Raw genomic sequence first — 18,973 nt, 5'->3', positions numbered from 1 at the left:
ATCGTCTGCTCTAAGGAATTGGACTTACAACCTCAAGAACTGCACTGGGTGCTACTCTTCTGTAACTTATCATTTGCTCCCCTTCTAGCTCGCTCTGCACCAGTTTTTGTATTATTCTCTATTGTCCCCTGTTGTTTTGTAACTGTTCTGTTTGGTATTCCCATTTGATGCTGATACTGCATTTATTACCGTCCTTCCCTACAATTGTAAAGCGCTCTGATATCCTTCGAGATCATGTTCGCGCTATATAAAACTTTATAAATAAATGTATGTTTCCAGAGAGCAATTATATATCAACTGTGATACCTAGATTTCACTCACACATAGCTCAGAAGAAAAGCATATATACAGTAAGACAGGTAGTATGATACTGACAGAAGGAGGTAACCAATGCATCAGAGATATAGTGACAGCAATGAGAGCACTTTCAGTCAGTCAGGTAGTATTCAGGCACTCATGCAATCACCCAGCCACTAATCAGACAGTCATCACATCAGTGATTCACTAGCCATGGAGTTATTCAATTACCCAGACACTCCACATGTACGCTTGTAATTTGGCATTGAACTATGCAGGCACTACCCATACATTCATCTAATCACCTAGGTACTAACTACTGATTTATGCATTTAACAAGGCTGTAACTACGCAATCATTATAACATTTGTGCAGGACCTATGAAGCCATCTAAACACGCACTTGTAGCCCATGCAGTCATTGAAATACTGAGGCACATGTGTGAACTGATGAAACACTCAAGCAATACTCATGCCCTTATCTAATTACATAGAGAGTACCAATGTAGTAACCACTTCCACTAACAGATACTGCAGCAGGTCCAGCTCCTGGCCCATTATGTTTTGAGAGCAGTGTGTCACTTGCTGGTGGGTGCAGTAGACACTGGTCTAGTGGTGCATGCAGTGCTGTACTATCTCCCATCTCAGATGATGCTCTGCTTACTTTTATTTATTGAAAATGTCTCAAGGCTCCTACCTTAACAGTCCATAATCAGATTAATCAACTAACTTTACAGCCTTTACTGTCATGGCAGTTTAAAGAACCTTGAATCTGTGATTGTTTAATGTGATCTGGTTTATTATGCCCTTTGAAGAGACACACAGAAGGCAAAATATTGAACGTAATATTTGCACTACTTGGAAGCTAGTAATGTAACAAGCCAGTATCTCTCTTAATGCTGTTAAATAATTTCTTGCTGATGTTGCTATAAGAAGTTTTATTTTAGGGAAGATAGATATTCATAAAGAAAGCTTTGAGATCCTGACTAAAACAGACCCTGATATTATGACTTAGTTTATGGTAGATAATTTGTTTCCTATTTTGAAGCTTACTATGTCACATTAGGCAATGTGATTTGTTAAGACGATGAGAGTATTTTTATATGTAGGTTTTAAACATTGAACGGCAGGACTGTTGCTATAGTACTTTGCTTCCATTTCATCATGAGCGCCTTCTTGATTTCTGGAATCAGAATACCCTCAATGTATTTCTATAAACAATCCTACATCTGCAGTCCAATGTTATTGTTAGTGTAGGTACCTATTTCCTCCAGATCACTACACCTGTTCCGCTGCTATTTCCTAAGGAAAGGGAGAAATATCCATGTTTAAAAAGTGTGAGGATTATAATGTATTTAATGAACCAGGCTCCCAAGTAGGAAGTGGTCTTATAGAATTGTGAGTCACAAGAGTATTATCAGAATACTGCTTGGTTTCAAAGGGGAAAAACCCCTTTGACACCCATGCCAGAGAGACATATGGACTCAAATAATATGCAAATATGGACTGTCCATCAAACTAATATTCTCGTGAACACAGAACATTTTCATGTTAAGTAATTGCTTTGATTACTATTACAACATTTGTAGGGTTTCCTGTTTTCATCGATCATCTTTTGGACTCATGGATATTTTGCAGTGTTTTCTTAACATTTGGAAAATGATAGTAATCAGAGTTCACACAGCTGTCTGACAAAAACTGTCCCTTTGATAGCGTTGTATGTTACAACTTGAACATTTCATATAAAAGAGGAACACTAAAGAATAAGTAATGCTCTACCTATTAGTAGTGTGTTATTAGCACACTATGCTTTGCATGAACGTGCCTTTTTCACTAAGTTTACACCATATTTCTCTGTCTGTCCCTATCTCGCCACCATCCACTGAATGCCACTTCCTCACTCTTCCAGAAATCTGACTGATTTACAGGACTATTACGGATTCAATAGTGCACAGAATGCAGCACACATAGAAAAATTAAAGCACCAGGAGAAATGTTTTAATTCCTCTTTGTTGCGCCTCCCTAATGCCACCCGAAGGTTGGCGTTGGGTTCTGACTCATTCCCAGGTTTACACGCATTTTTCTGTGTAAAAGGGGCACATATTTATAAGGCCATGAAAAGCCACGTAAAAAAGTGACGTTCCGGGGGCAAAAAAGTGCTGATAGGGCCTCATAAATGAGGTCCATGTTACTTCCTTTATTCCATATGTATAGCATCAGATGTAGACCTGATGCTATGTGTATGGAATAAAGGAAGTAACCTGTGCTTACATGCTGCAACCGCTCTTGGGCAGGATAACTGAAAGTGCATAGTGATCTCTTTGCCTCCAAATGAACAATCACTGAATTCTTCCTCTTCTTCGAGCCTACTACACCTCACTAGGTACGCCGTAGTGGGGAAATGTTCCCACCCTAATTTTGATAAATTAATATTTTTTGTATGCTACATAGGTTTTCCTTCCTTCACATAAGTCCTCTCATGTTACTCTTCTTTCATGCTTTCTTTTATTATAACCAAGCTTTGTACCTTCAAGGATTTAGGTTCATAGATATATGGAACATCTCTGTGCTGCAATGCATGCAAATTTAAAGTGTGATATAAATCAGGGGGCATATTTACAAGTCCTGTGCACCACCAGAAAGACACTTTTTGTGATGTTCCTGTGGCGCACAGGGCTTAGCCATATCTACAAGCTCACGTAAAGACAACTTGTGGCTTTTCATATTCTTGTAGATATGGAGTAAGGCAAAGCATTCCATGGGTGTTGCAGTGGGTGTTCTCATGCAACACCCATGGACTTTGATGCTGCCCTAGATTTATAGTATCTCATAAACATGGGGCACCGCCAAATCCTTGCACCTCCCTAAAGCAGAAATCAGAAATGTTTAAATTTATCCTAATATTTCCTCTTTCCATGTGTGCTGCATTCTGCAGCAAACATGGAAGAAGGAAAATACCTCTTGTGATTGTTTTTGTGCAGGAAGGTGCCCATTCCTCCACAAAATCAATCCTGCCAACAGCAAAAACACCCTTGCACCATGGTGCAAGGGTGCCTGCGTTAGATCTCAGCTTCAGACGCAACACAGGCAGAAAAGACAGCATAGCACCGGATTTAGCAAAAACGATCCTTTCTGCCCTTTCAATTTGGCATAGGGCAGAGCAGCAAAATGAATTGGGCCTTGAGACCCTTACGGGTGAGTAGTCGCGCTTAACAAACACCTGATTTGATTTGATTTGAATTGTGGTGCTGCCCCACACCAATTATTTGTACATATGCCCCCTATTTTGGAGTGGTGGAACGCACCGACTTTGAAGTAATGTTCTAGTTTTTAAAACTCAAAGCATTCCTTTTTGAAATTGTATGTGAATTTACTTGAAGGATAACATAATATGTAAAAACTACCAATGACAGAGGGTAGTTTAGTTTCAGCTGACATCTTACCCTTCAGTTTCATTACTATTGTAGCAACGCTTTGTACCACCTCTTCAATAATCAGCTGTAAGCAATACAGGGCCATTTACTAATTATTGAAGATTTGCACGATCCTAACGATTTCATAATGTGCATATTTCATGGAAAACCTCCAGAAGCGAATGCCTAATTCCTCCTTTCCTTGTTGTTCGTGCCACCGTGGTTCAGACCTGTGAGCTGTAATTTGTTGAACGTGGCAAACATTGTCCTTTGTGACTCAGAAACTGCTCTCATAGAAGACTGCTGATTACAGGGTGGTTGCTTCCCCATGACCAGATGGAAACATTTTGTACAAGCTGCAGTGGACCACCTGCCCACACAATCAGCAGATTATCACTCATCAAAAGCATGATTCGGCTTTTTAATTAAGCCCTACAGGAATGTGTTGACTAATTATAATGCTCCAAATAGGAATTCTTATGTGGCTGCTTCTTAAGAAAATAGTACGTGTATTTGAGTTCACACAGTCTATGAATGATAAAATATATATTTAATTGTAAATACTTTTTTTTATTTTATCCGATTTATATCTTCACACATTATTTGCCATGCCCATTTCTAGCAGTATAGGTGCAGCAACGGAATAGTTGTACCGACTTTTCAATGACCTTGAGTGAGAATAACACTCAGATTAGTGTGCAAAAAGGAACTTCTCCTTTGATTTGTCTTCGTTCTGCTTTACCTATGTAGATAAAAACAACATTTTGCAGATTTGTGACTAACAGCAGATAGAAGGAGTAAGGTGAAATTGTGTTGTTTGTAAAAAACCTAGGGCCTTACGATGAACAGGAGCTGTAGTCGCAGCAGACTGGAGTGCCTCTTTTTATTCTGGTACTCTGTATAAAGTGTTCTGCCCAGATTGCAAAACATTTTTGACGGGCACTATTTCATGTCCTTGGTGGTAAGATAAGGCAGTGGTTGCTCCAAACACCTTACATCATCTTGGACGTCAATTGACCAAAATCCCAAGGGTAGCGGAAAAGACTTCACATGACCCTTGTCCTGCACTTTCACTCACACATACATATGCTTACACACACACACACACACACGCTCACACTCACACATACACACACACTCTGCCTACACATGCATGCACATTCACACATACACACATTCTTTCTTACATAAACAGACTGAAAACTGTGAGCACGCAAACAACATACATGCATTTAAAAGCATTTTTGTTGCTTAACTCAGTTGCCAGGGGAAGCCATAATCCAGACATTTGTATCCATTTGGTATTAAACTAATGGTGAATAATGTAATAATATTCATTTTTAGTATAATAGATAAGAGACAAAAAACGAGGTGAGTGAAGCCCCCACCGAGGGACGAGCTGCTTCTGCTCCTGCCACTGATTTGCCACTGCTAATGCTAGGTGTCGCCAAGGCAGTGTCAGGTGTCACAAAGGGCTTGATGCCCCCATATATCACTGTATTATGAAGTCAGAATTCTGGAAGCGGTAATGTGTGGCAAGAACATTCATGCGTATTTCTTGTGTGGCATTTTTTTCTGGTAGTCATGTGGTGTAATGTTTTTCCTTCTATTTGCGATGCATTTTTGCAATGTGACTTTGTTGCGTTTTGCTGAACTTGTGGCGTGCAATGAATGTTATGTTTTAATGTTGTTGTTATGTTGTTTTGTCTATGCTATGGTTTTATGTTCTGTTGCTTAGTTTAAATATATCATCAAATGCTGCTACATTTCCAGCCAAAAGCAGCACAATCCTACAAAGGCAGGACCCAGGACTCGGGCACGCCGCCGGTCATGCCGGTCCCCCAAAGCCCAGGTGGGGGGCAAGGGCGCCGCTGGCACCGGAAGTGACGTGGGGTGACTCCCGCCCTATGCCTGCAGGTGATTGGCCGCGGGAGCTGTGATCCGGATCATACGATGAAAATACAACCGGGGAGCTGGTTCGAACCAACTCCCTGGCCGAGGGGGCAATAAAAGGGCTGTGGAGCAGGAGATTGGTCTCTTTCTCCGCCGCTCCACAGCCCCATCGGCTTGCAAGGGCCTCAGGACTGAGGCCCCTTCCTTAGGAGTTTTTTCCCAACCCACTATCCCCTGAGGCAGAAATTTTGTGACTGTGTAGTTTTGTTTCTCTTGTTTTTATAGTAGATAAGGTAAAGATATTGTAATGATGCAATGGTTTATAGTACTAACCCAATTTTCCTTCTAGGGCAGTTTTGTCGTATTTTTATGTAAAGTCAAGTAGTATTCTTTGGTCAGGCGGTAAGGTCATGACTGGTGGGCATAGTTTACGGTCCTTAGCAGGCATCACCATTGGCTAATGGGGACGACTAATGGGGGGGCAGATGGTTTCTCATGCAACTCCAGGGGCAGTTACAGCTGGTAAGCTGGAAGGGTGTGGGGGAAGGGAAGTTCCACTTTCGGTAGGCTGTTTGGCCAACCCCGCACATCAGCAAGGGTGCAAGTAAGCTGGGCATAACTGCACAGCCCCTTATGGAGACAATGATGAGGGAGTAGGGGGTGCCCGGGATGAGGTAACCTTCCGGTGAACTGGACCTCCTGCGCAAGGTCACTCAGGTAGGAGGGTGGGACCTAGCTTGACCTTGTTCTTGGACCAGTCATTGCCCTTGCCGTAGGCTCAAACAGGGATATGTAGAAAGATAATGTTCCTCATCACTTGGCTTATGATAGGAATGGCTATGTATTCGAAACATGTTAAGGATAGTCAAAATGACACACTGTTCATATCAATGTAATGGAACGGACTATCTGCGTATTGCATAAATGATGTAAATATTGACATTAATGTTTTGTTATTGTTATGAATAAAATACCGCTGGGGTTATTTCAACCCTTAACCCAAGCTAGTGTGTTGTCGATATAGTTGCCTTGAGGGAAGAGGGTGGAGAGTCTGACTGGCCTATGGGGGCCCCAAAAAGGTTTTGAGTTAAAAGAGTGGTTTGCTGGGATAAGGGAGGGGGACTCGGCAGTACCTGGCCATATTGAAAGTTCCTTCGACAAGCAACTTCTTATCACTGTCTAAGGTATTAAAACTATGCTGCTCCAGCTCTTCTGTGGTAAAATATGTTGCTTCTTACTTGAGTCTACTTAACTCTAATCTTCCATTATCAACATGGCCCATACATCCTGTAGAACTGTACTTGCCAATTTATCTGTTTTGTATTGTGGCGTCTCCATCATGCAAGGTGGTCCAATAGTATATGCCTGGGTAGCCCTGTTATATTATCATATCCTAAATACAGCTACAGATTTCCAAGCATCACAAAGCCAAATGACTCTGCCAATAAGCAGCATTTCATACATTGGTTACAATAACCGCATGGGAACGGTATTGTTGGTGTACAAATTTAGTCAATGGATTTAAGCCTACAATCCCTGAGGATATTAGGTCCTGACACTCAGTATTCATTCTGTACCTTTGTTCCTTTGCATCTTTCTGCAGTGGTGAATCTTGTAACATGTGTAGTCATCAGGCAGCATTCAACCTCCACTCAAACAAGTGGTGCCCGAACCTTTCAATAATGACACCTTAGCGCTGATAAAATGGCATACTTTTATCAAATATTCAAACTAATACATTACTCAAAGGCAACGAAGAGTATGGCCCAGGTTCCATTCTGCTCAGTCATTGTTACAGAGATGTCTTTGTTGGAATTGATGTAAACTGCTCTAGCTCATTGATCAAGAGCAACAAACACAAATTACTATCATTTCCATCACATTGTGGAGTATGGGGAGAGTATGGGACCTGGAGGCAATACTCTGCCCTATGGATTGTTTACCCTGAAAATCAGGTCTCAGGAGGTTAAAATAAACCTCTGCCTTCATGCTAATTTCCACCACAATATTCAGCCCTATCCTTTCTCCATTTTCAAAGACTACCTGATTTGGCTGCTGGGAAAATCCTGATTGCTCTACTTTGGGAGTAAGAGAGAGAGAGAGGATCCTACTCGGAAAAGTTTTAAAGATGTGTTTAACTGAGTGATGAGGAAGAAGAATGTGGCTTTCAAGTTGTATATGCCTCTTCCAATTTCCTCCCGGACATAAATATAAGGGTAATTTAGACTATGATTTATTTCCAAAGAAATACATTTGGCAATGCATGGCCATTAATGTCCTATTGGGTCTCACCAAATATGTCACAACTAGGGCACTGCTTAGCACAATTTGGCTACTCCAATTCCTTATATACTGCATTTCTGATCTGTGCAATAAGGTGACTCTAACAAGGACAGAATAGGATGTTCATTGCAGCCTTTAAGGTCGAAAAACAATAACACATAAATGTTCCTCTAGTTCAACTGTACTGAAGGTTAAATTATGTAAGTATGGAGATTAATGGTTTGTGCCAGGCAAGAAAAACATTGCAGGGCAAGAGTTTGGCCTATATGCATGGGTCTTTCTAATCCACCAGCCAGATCAGACACTGAGATCCAAAAAATCATGTGCAATAATATCCCTAACTTTCATACATGTTATACCTTATGGCCAATCCATGGTATGCTCGGGGTGTAACAATAACTCTCCCCTCAAACATGAAACACATTTAAAGAGAACCACACATCCCAACAAAACTCGAAAGAATGAGCACGACTCGCAAGTGTTTGCTTATCTCCACTGCGTATTAGTATTATTGTAATCATTCTGTTTCATGTAGACTTTTGTCTGGTTGTAGGTCAGTGTCTTGAAGCAACTCATTGGGAATGAATAGGGCTCAACCCAAACAGAGTGCACATGGGGCCACACATTTCAGGTTACAGAACCCGCTATCCTTTAGTTTTTCTTCCTTCAGCCACCCACTTGCCTCCTGCACAGCACATAGATACCTCCGTAAAAAACAATGTTAGTGGTCACAACCATTTCTCCAGGAAAAACATGAACAGCTACAAAGCCCCTATTGGGTTCTGATTGAGTCCCATTTTCAAAAGACTCTGTTACAAGATCATAAATGCTACAGAGAATCACTACTCCTCATGTTGCTCATCAAGCTGAAACGAAAAGAAAAAAAACACAATTCCTCCTTTCGGCAAAACAGCATGTCTGAAGTCCTCCCCAAAAATGTCTCTGAGGACAAACCTGAGAACTGTTTGAAACTGTCATAGCTCACCAAACATCGGCCTCAAATCTTAACAAATTTCACCAAAATCCCCCTTCCTTGCATTCCCAGTTCTTCCAGCACCAAATAAGTTGTTTCATTACTCTCTGACAAAATTAACAAATTTAGACAAGAACGTATTGTATCTCATGAAATCTCTTCAAATCCTTGAAGAACTTTCCAATAACACTTCAAATATTCATTCTCTTTTCTTGCACCTGCTAATCTCCCCTCAGAATTCTTTTTAGCCATCTCTAGACAAAATAATCTGTCTGGAAACTCATTCCTTGGCAATATGGCACACATTTGCATATTTTGCCATGGCCTCTGCCATCTGCCCCTTCCCGAAAATGTGTAACTCAATCTTTTCTAACATTGTATCATTCTGGTGTATGCTCAGTGTGCCATTGGCTAGATGTACTTAATGAATACCATATGCTTTGCATATATTTGAATATTGTGAATAGTGAAATATTCTGCCATGCAAGGAAGAAATTTGTAAAAAAAATTAAGTAATGCGAATCATGTCACCCGAACACACTAGGAAATTATTTGTTGCGTGTATTTCCTTTTTTGTCTTACTGGAATTTCATCCACATTGAAATCTCTTGTCATCTGAAGGCCAAGTGTCTGAGCCTTCCACCCTTTGAGATAGGCAACATGAGTACCACTAAGTTGAGTTGTAATAAAAGCTCTAATTTCTGGAGCTTGGAAATGACAGAAATGCCTGATAAAGCAATACATGAAAACACAATGGGCATTTTTACAATGGCTGTCGGACCGCAACCAACTGCTCATTGGTTGTTGTGGGACTGCCATCTGCTGCTGTTGTGGTCTCACCAATGACGCCTTCTGATGGACTTAAGCAGCCCATCGGTGTGTCAGAAACTCCTGATAATCCCTTGATGTCGGCTGCTCTCCCGTCGGGATTATGATGTTGGTTTCCAAAAGCCATTTCATTGAAAGGCTGTTGGAAAGTAACATTGGGGGCCTAGAGTAGGGCCCCCTTAAACCCTGACCCTCCACATCAAGTGCTGGGGGGCACCTATGGCGCAACCCTAAACATCCCTGCACCCTGTGGCAGTCAATGTGAGGTGCCCGATACACGGTGCAGTGATCTTTGAAAACATCAATTATTCAATGGGATCTTGTGCTCTGGGCGTTTTCAGCCCGCTGCACAAGCTCCAATTGGAAAATGGATGTTTCTGAGCTCACTATGTGCGGTTGCATCCAAATTGGAATGTCGGAACCATCGACCTCTGGTCGGCGGTTCCTTACCCGCAACCGTGTTGGGCAGACACAAGTCGCCACAACATCATAATCAGGCCCATAATTATTATTTTATTATTATTGTTGTTGTTGTTGTTCTTATTATTATTACTAAATTTTTTATTTAGACATTTCAAAAATTCTAATAACCACACATGATTAAAGCCCACAGCAACACATAAAATGTACCGCATGTAACAAAATTGAACATTCTGGAGAAAAATAACATAACTATTATTTTATGTTGGGTGCTGTGTTAAATGACTGAGGGCCTGATTATGAGTTACAAACCTGTGGTGGAGGTGCAGTGGCGGTCAGGGACGGGGCGGTTGAACCATTTTTTGACTGCCACAACAGCCAGGGAACCACATTCCCTGGAGGTGGCATGGCAATCTGGAGCAGCAATATACTTGCCAAGCATATTCTGTGTCTCTCATGGAAAGGCTGGTGATGGGGTAACAAAGGGAGACCTACAGGGCTCCCTGTTGCTCCTCTACACTGGAATACATGCAGGGGGGCACAGGGTGTGCCCCTGTGTGTGCATGCACTCCCGGTTGCTGCACGGTTTGGACTAAACAGTTCATGACATGCAGGAGCTTGCTTTGGAGTTCCCATTGTGGTGCCTTTGTCAAAGACACTGCCGCTGGAACACCAAAGGACCGCCTGCCAGATCAGGAGAAAACTCCTAATCTGCTGGGCTGCCTGCGGTCCACTATGGAGGAGAGATAGCATTGCGGTAACATGCCACTCCGCTCCCACATCACCAAAGTTGTAATTACCCCCTAAGGGTCTTATTCAGAGTTCTAATGGGTGGTCCACAGGCCTGCCAAGTTGGAGAGGCATGTTCTCTATTCCCCTAGCTACAGGCCGCCTGTAATACTTAAAGAATCTTATCAGGCAGGCAGGTAGGTATCTCGGTCCCTTGAGCTGAGCCACCATGGCAGTAGCTCCACTGAAGGCCCTGAAGCTCTGTGAGTGTGCTCCATGAGTAATGCACCTTCTCAGGAAGGGCTTTTGTTTTTCAAAAACAAAGTCCGAGAGTGGGAGTTAGTATTGAAAAACAAGCACAGTGAGTTTTCTCCCAGCGTCTGTAGGTCATATCTTTTGACTCCTGTTCAGGACCTCCAGACTTTCCCTTGTGGTTCCAAACAAGGCATCTGGTCTGATGCACTTTAATCAACAATCCAATGGTCGACTAGCTGCCGGTCAAATATTTCTCCATTCATAGACTGTGCAAGTCCTGCCATGGATGCTTGGAACTTGTACTGACTCAACAGAGTGAAAAACAAAATGTTTGAGGGCCGGATCATCTGGCACTTTTGAGATGGTATCAAACCATTTCCAAACTCTAAATGACCTGCAGCTGCTAAATATATAACTAAGATAGGCCCTTAATTAATGTAAGCAGGTTTTATTTGGTATATATTCTTATGTATAGATGCAAATGCAAATGAATACATTTGAACTTATTTATTTGGCGAAATAAAGAAACAACTTTCTCAGCACATATACTTCACATCAGTCTTCTCTTCAGTGCTGCAATACATTTCAGCCTTCTTACTAATTTATTTTCTTATATTTCTTCACTGGTGCTCTTCGCCTTTACAGATATGCCAATGGCTTTGGCTTTGTTAGAGCAGGTGCACACGGTTGAAAAGTCAACTACTCTTAGCATATCAACGAAAAATGAACCTAATAAAATCCTCTCAGAAAGAAACACAGTTCATTAATTTAGTATCATACAAAATTAACAACCAGTCTTCTCAACCCAATCTGTCAATAATTGGACATCTGACCCTCTGAAAAGCTATGAGAGGATAAAAAAGAATGTTACAATGCTAATGAGGCAAATGTGTTCAGTTCTGCCATCTCATTAATGTCAAAATGTCATTCCTCACTAATGACTCATTTACAGCAAATTCTTGTCTGGCATATTTTATGTTTCGCACAGTCTCAATGCGTGTCATGATTTTCTCATTCCACAAAAAAAAGGACTGTATTAACATATTTAAAATTTCCAAATTCAAATTACATTTTAACGAGGTAGGTCTCTCGCTCATTCTTTTATAATGCATTGCTTTAATACAGTGGGTTTTTTAACTTTTAAGTGCTTATAATAGTATGAAAAGTAAAATCTTATAATGTCTTTGATAATTCAGGGTCATACACAGGTGTTTTGCACTGGTATGAACAAATATATAATCGTGTAAACCATTATTATGGAAGATAATAATATCTGAATGCATTCTTACTTTTGACAACTAGTTAAACATAAGGGGGATACCTATTATCAAACAATTATGGCTGTATTTATTTGCCAATCAGTTAAATAAGTTGAGACGACCGAAAGCAATTAGAATATATAAATTAGTTCCTGTTCCAATAGATGCTGAGTAAACTAATGGCCTGCATTGCCATCGCCCATAGCACCCATATACAGTGAAGTGAAACTTAATAATACTAATGGCAAGTCTGACACTTAATTCTAGTCAGACAGAGGAAGATAACACATTTATAGTGCATGATGGAACAATTGATGTTCTTAATTTCCATTTTATTCAGGGGAGTAACACAAACCCCTGCAGTACCTATGGCGCAGGATGGCCCCACCTCCTCCGGGACCACCCAACCCTTCAGGCCCCCCTTCAGACCAACGTCAATTAATATCTGTGATATGTGGATGACTCAGGAGCCCCTGGGCACATTCTGAAGGGAGGGCATCATTTCATTTTACAATATTTGATGGCTTTCATCCATAACTCAAGCTCACAAGCTTACTGAAACCTGCTGGTACCACTGACCCTGACAATAGGCTAGTGTAAAGTTATGTGTGTGTAAGCTGATACAGTGTCTTTGAAGTGCAGGTGTAGCAGCTGACAGCCCTGTCCCACTCATCATATGAAGATGGCCCATCCTGCCAACACCCAGGCCTTCTGTTCTGATACCATCTGAGAGGAATATACAAACATTACCTGTCATCTACACCTAGTCATGTGACCAAGGCAACAGGCTGCAGGCACCAAATAGATCAGACAAGAAAATGCCAACTTTTAGTAAAGTGCCATGTTCAGAATTGTGATTAAAAATCTGACTACACCACTAAAGAGGGGTTTAAATTACAATTCTTCAGCCACCAAATATATCTACCTGTTCGCAGACAAAAGTTGTCACTTGGTAAATGTAACAAGGCAGCCCAATATTCTCCTTTCGGAGATGTTGGCTTTGCAATAGTCAGAGTTTTCATGACCAGGGCATGTAAAACTTGAAAATATATGTCCAAATTTAAATGTATGTATTTAAAATGAAGGTTTAGGTCTGGCAAATGTTTAATTTGCCAAGTTGAATTGACATTTTAAAACTGCACACACAGGCTGCAATGACAGGCCTGGGACTATTTTAGTGAGTGGCACAATAAGTGCTAATGACCCGCGAATGGCATTTCATTTACAGCCCTGGGGTACATGTAGTACCACTTTACTTTGAACTTATACATAAATAAAATGTGCCAATTGGGTGCAAGCAAATTTTACCATGTTTAGAGGAAGTAGCACAAGCACTTTAGCACTGAAGAGCAGTAGTAACGTATGCAGAGTCCTAAAGCCGAACAAAAAGGAATTCAGCAAAACATGAGGAGTAAAGGCAAAATGCTTGGGGGTAGCCATGCAGAAAGGGTCAGGTTCAACAGCGACCATCCAGCAAGGGCTTTAAAACATACTGCATCTCCTTGCCTCTTATGCTGCATGTGCAGGAACTGCTATGCCTCTTTGAGCAACTAGTGGTTCTTTGCATCTGCAAGGTTTTGCTTTTGTTTCTTATTTTGGTAAAGTGGAGTTAAGAAATTACAGTTATATATGCAGACCTGGTTTTCTTTTTACAGCATCATTGGTACTAATGGACTAGTCAGTGTAGTCAAGTTCCATGTTTCCTGATTTATGTTCTATACATAGTTGCTCAGGGTGTCCTCACTGAATACATTTAATGTACATCCTTTGAGAAGATGAGTTTACTCTTCATTCCTACGGAGCCATCCAACTATGTTCATGTTTACTGAACACTTGCTCATGATACATTTAGTCAGTCGCCTGCTCACCTTACACATACACAAAATTATAGCATTTACATCACATCCAGTCAGAACGTTCAGGCACTCATGAGCTCTGTAAATGGGATGGATTTTTACCACCCGTGATACTGGTAGTCCTAGTAATTTTGGGGTAGAGAAAATGTGGTCCATTAAAAATTAGAATTTGATGGATCATTAAGAAAGGAGGCGTTACTGGGTAAATTGGTAATTCTATGTCTGAGTCCCCTGATATTTCTTCAATTCTCATAGTACTTTCACACTAAAAGTTAAACTTTTTCAGCAGAAGGTGAATGTTATAAATTGGGTTGTTGTTTGACTAAGGTATGAGGCCAGGTCAGGCATCAACTGCAATCCTAATCATGATTAGAAGCATGAAAACCCCCAATTAAACTGTGCTCACCCTCTTGTAGCTTGGCACAGTGCAATTAGGCTTAACTTAGAGGTAGTGTGTAAAGTACCTGTGCAACATTTCAAACAGTAACAATAAAAACACCAGACAAATAGATCCCACACCAAGTTAGGAAATTAGAACTTAATTTGATCAATACTGAAAAAATCTATAAATTGAGATGCAAATGTTTTAAAGAATACATTGTAAAAGAGTGCTAAGAAGCAAGAAGTGCTTTCTTTGGATGTCTGGTTGCACCGGACCAGGACAAATTCAAAAGTTCAGGCCGACCATGATGGAGCACATGCTGGATACAGGGACCTGGTGAGGCCCGCTGAACAAAAAGCACCTTAATCCTGGTTACATCAATGTTGAGGATGTGAGGTGCAGCTGAGGTGACATGTTGGTGTCAATAAAAACAGCGACAGCAATGCATCGGTCCTGACCTCCGCAGACGTTCTGATGCATCAACTCCAATGAGCTGTGATGCGGAGGTTCGTCGTCGAGGCTGCTGTTGACCGTAATTCTTAGACCTTGCACCGGTGAGAGGGTTGAGCAGAAGAAGTTCTGAAGTGATGCATTGGTTCTGATCCATGCAACAGAGTTGATGAGCAGGGACTGATCCACGCAGCTGTAGCAATGCATTCATAAGATGTGTGGGTTCTGCTAGACCAAACACCTTAGGCCCACTTCCAAGGGTCCAGGACTGGGGTGGCATCACTTGGCAGGGTAGACTCACAGATGGCAGGGTCCAGGTGCAGAATCAGTGTGGCTGGAAGTCTTTTGTATCCCCATGACTTCAGATCAGGAGGGCAGCAAGCTAGCCCTTAGAGTCATTCTGGGTTGAAGTTAATCAGGTCCTGACCTTCATCCCCAGGTGGGGGCACAGCATGCAGCAGGGCAGCACTGTAAAGCAGTAGTCCAGCAAAGCAGCAGCTCATCCGGGTGATAGATCCAGAGGTATACTGAAGTGGTGGTGTCTGAGGCCGACTACATTTACCCAGTTGGGCCTTCAAAGTGGGGGAGACTTAAAAGACATCCATTTGTAGTGCACAGAGGTCTTCCCTACCTGCCCTGACTGCAGACTCTCTATAGGGGGCATGAAGACCTTTGTGTGGGGACAAGACCCAGCCAATTCAAGTGTAAGTGAGACTGGGTCCAGCACCTTCCTCCCATTCTGCAAGGATGGCCCATCAAGTCACACCTAAGCTCCCAGTGTGTGTGTGGCTGAGGAGAAATATACAAAGTTCAACTGTTACCTACCCCAAACATGTGATCAGAGACAAGGCAGTAGGTGCCAAATGGCTAAAGTAGGAAAATGCCAACTTTCTAAACGTGCAATTTTTCAGAATGGCAATTTAAAATCTGATTTCGCCATAAGTTGTGATTTATCACAGGGTTAATAAAATAAAATATCCCACATATTTTGGGAGCCTCTCACATGCTGGGTCCCATGTACAATGAAGGCAGACCGACAAAACTGAGAGCGAATGTTTTTTATCTTACCCATTGAGGCTGACGGACTACAATAGGAGGACTCAGCATGTGAGAGGCTCCCAAAATGAGTGGGGATATTTTATTTTATTAACCCTGTGAAATGCTATGTTGGAGGGATTGAATACTCCAATATGCGAGATTAAAATTGGCTATTCCTCCAATATATTTTTTTGAAGCATCAAAACTCTGCTGCACTAACTTCTACATACGCGGGGTGTTAACCACTTGAGGCTGCAATACCCAATGTGCTTTTTGCACTAAGAGAACAGATTATAGAACTACGGGGGTAGTGGAGTAAATCCCATACATATGGAGTCCTGAAGAAGATGGTTTTCATTATCTTTGTTCAATAACGCGTCGACGCCAGTTGCTTTAAGAATCCAACCTATAGGAATTCCTTAGACAGGAGTAGTACTCTTACTAGGTCTTTCCCTTGAATATACAACAGTTAGATCTATCTAGACAACAGCTTACAAACCTGTGTCTATTGGTTTTCCTTGTGTAAACGGATTCTGAAGTTTTTAACTGTATAGTTGTATGTTTCTTTTAGTTATGAATTGTATGTCACTGATGACCGCAATGTGGTTTTAATTATTGTCTTGAGGATTTATTGCAAATTCTATTGTACAGAGAAATTGTATTTTTTAAATTTTCGATATTGGTTGTTTTAATAAAATCATATATTTGTAAGCACTACATCTGAATTTGAGGGATCTATAGTGGTTTAAGGTTGATCCAAACAAACATATATGCTCTAGTAGAATGATGGGAATGGTAATGTATGGGTGTTACTAGATTGAGTGGAAAGAAATTGTAGGTGTTTATGTTCTTGTCTACCCAGGGGAATTTTGTGTCTTTCACTTCATCTTACCTCCTCAAGAAGGCTCTTCTCTCCACAATGCACCCCCACCTGCAATATGAGCTGCTTCTTATCTCCAGCACTAATGTGGTGTAAGGTAAGATTCTAAACCTCTCCCCTATAAAATCATACCAACGGTCACTCACTCATATCTGTTCTTCACTCATTTCGCTATTGATTGGCATACATATATCACTCAAAACAGCGTCTTACACAAGTGCTATAAATTCCTATATGTAATAAAAAGTATTGCTGCTGTACTCTTTTCTTACAGCCACTCTTTCAAGTACATAGGTTGCTTCAACTCAGATAGAAGTCATTGTAAGTACAACAGGGTAACACACAGGGCAGGTCTTGCAATACAGCCCACCTACACACACATGTATGTCCTTATGCTAACAGTCTGACTAACACACTAAAGAGGATTTCTATCACTAATTTTAATAAACTTTAACACTATATTTGACAATGTGCTTTAAAATGGCTTTTATTTGTAGTCAAATGTTTCCTTGATGTTTATACATTTACGCGATTTTATGCTCATACTTTAAAAAATCTTTTTAAGGTCTAGTGTTGTTACGCAATCCACCATCTGTTATATCAACAACTTCTGCTCCTAGCATAGCACCAAGACTGGCACCAGACAGCAGAAAAATGGTAGACACTGGTAAGATACATTTCTGCTGTTTTCCCCTATAACCTCGTTATTTATTACTGGCAGGGTAGCTGTATCTCTTTTGCCACATATCCCAAGTGGTACAATGCTCAATGTGCAATGCTATTGATTTACATATTATATATTGTCATATATGTAAAATTGTCATTAGACTTTGCCAGTATTAGATATCCATTAGGTCTTGTCTTAACTTGAAGAAGAGCAATTTTTGAGTATCTCAAAATACGTTTTGAAGCCATACAAATAGCATCTTCATATATTCATTATGATGACCTGCACCCCATTTAAATATCCCTCTCTCTATAATTCTCTCTCTCTCTCTCTCTCTCTCTCAAGTTAGCTTCTGTCATAGAGCAGCCCACGAGTCCATCTTGTGAACCTCAACATAGATGACATCAGGGGGCTTAGTCCCAGCAGATACTAGGCCTGCTACGATTTGTTGTTCAGGTAAATCTGGGAAAATATCATTTTAGCATCTGCATTTCATTATCAGTCTATTCAATAACTAATTAATCGCAAGTCGCTCAGTATACAAAACATTAAAAGTCTGTTTTATTATTGTTGCTTGCTTTCCGTTTTGGCATGTATCTCTAATGTGTTATCATTCATAGTCATGATGAGTTTCATAGTTTGACAATATCCATTGTACATAAGGATTCACCTATGGCTGCTGGATCTGGTGATGCTTTGAAAACACTAACTACAAGGGCACATGTTAAGCAGCTGACCTCTTGGGAGATCTCAGGAAATCAAATCTATGTGGTTGCAACTGGTGACCTCACATTGTTGAGATATAATAATTCCATACATGTGTCAACACTTATTACAGATGTTTCTACATGCTCACATGTTGCTAACTTTATCATTTATTTGTAGAACGATGCTTATTAAAGTACTGTGTGAAAATGTTGAGACAAAACGGAATTAAGTGCACTTTAACTATTGAGGAAAAGGTATGCTCCATTCATCACTCTCCCCCTCCCAGAAAATAACCCAGATGGCTCCCCTCTTCATGCTGGACAAACAGCTGGACATGTCAGAAGGACATTTAGGAGGTGGGATTGACATGGTGTAATGGTGCTCACTGGCATGATCAATTTTACCAACAGCAGTCTAAAGGGCAGGAGGATATTCATGCAATTGGGACACATTTCCATGAGATAGCTGCCTCCTGAAGGGGATTAACATTGTGAAATGCTACCAAGACAAAGGAAACATGCACAAAGAGCATTTTCAATCTTTTAGGGAAGAGAGTGCAAACCACTGTGCCTTTGCCAGGACAATGACAGGGGCAATAACCACAACCAACACATGTTGAAGATTATACAGAGGTACCCCAATG

At 41.0% G+C, this 18,973-nt stretch overlaps 1 long non-coding RNA gene across 1 annotated transcript in view; it reads left to right on the top strand.

Moving 5' to 3' along the window:
• The first annotated feature begins 17,516 nt into the window (after nucleotides 1-17,516).
• Nucleotides 17,517-18,973, top strand: part of LOC146862914 (uncharacterized) — a 74,945-nt gene continuing 73,488 nt past the window's right edge. The window contains exons 1-2 of the long non-coding RNA XR_014978526.1: nucleotides 17,517-17,622; nucleotides 17,968-18,078. This is a non-coding gene — a long non-coding RNA (uncharacterized LOC146862914). The remainder of the gene's footprint in view (nucleotides 17,623-17,967; nucleotides 18,079-18,973) is intronic.

This window comes from Triturus cristatus, chromosome 2_2, assembly GCF_964204655.1.
Source record: "Triturus cristatus chromosome 2_2, aTriCri1.1, whole genome shotgun sequence".
NCBI lineage: Eukaryota > Metazoa > Chordata > Amphibia > Caudata > Salamandridae > Triturus > Triturus cristatus.
Note: the sequence above shows the minus strand (reverse complement) of the source record. Positions and strands in the feature narration are given on the sequence as shown.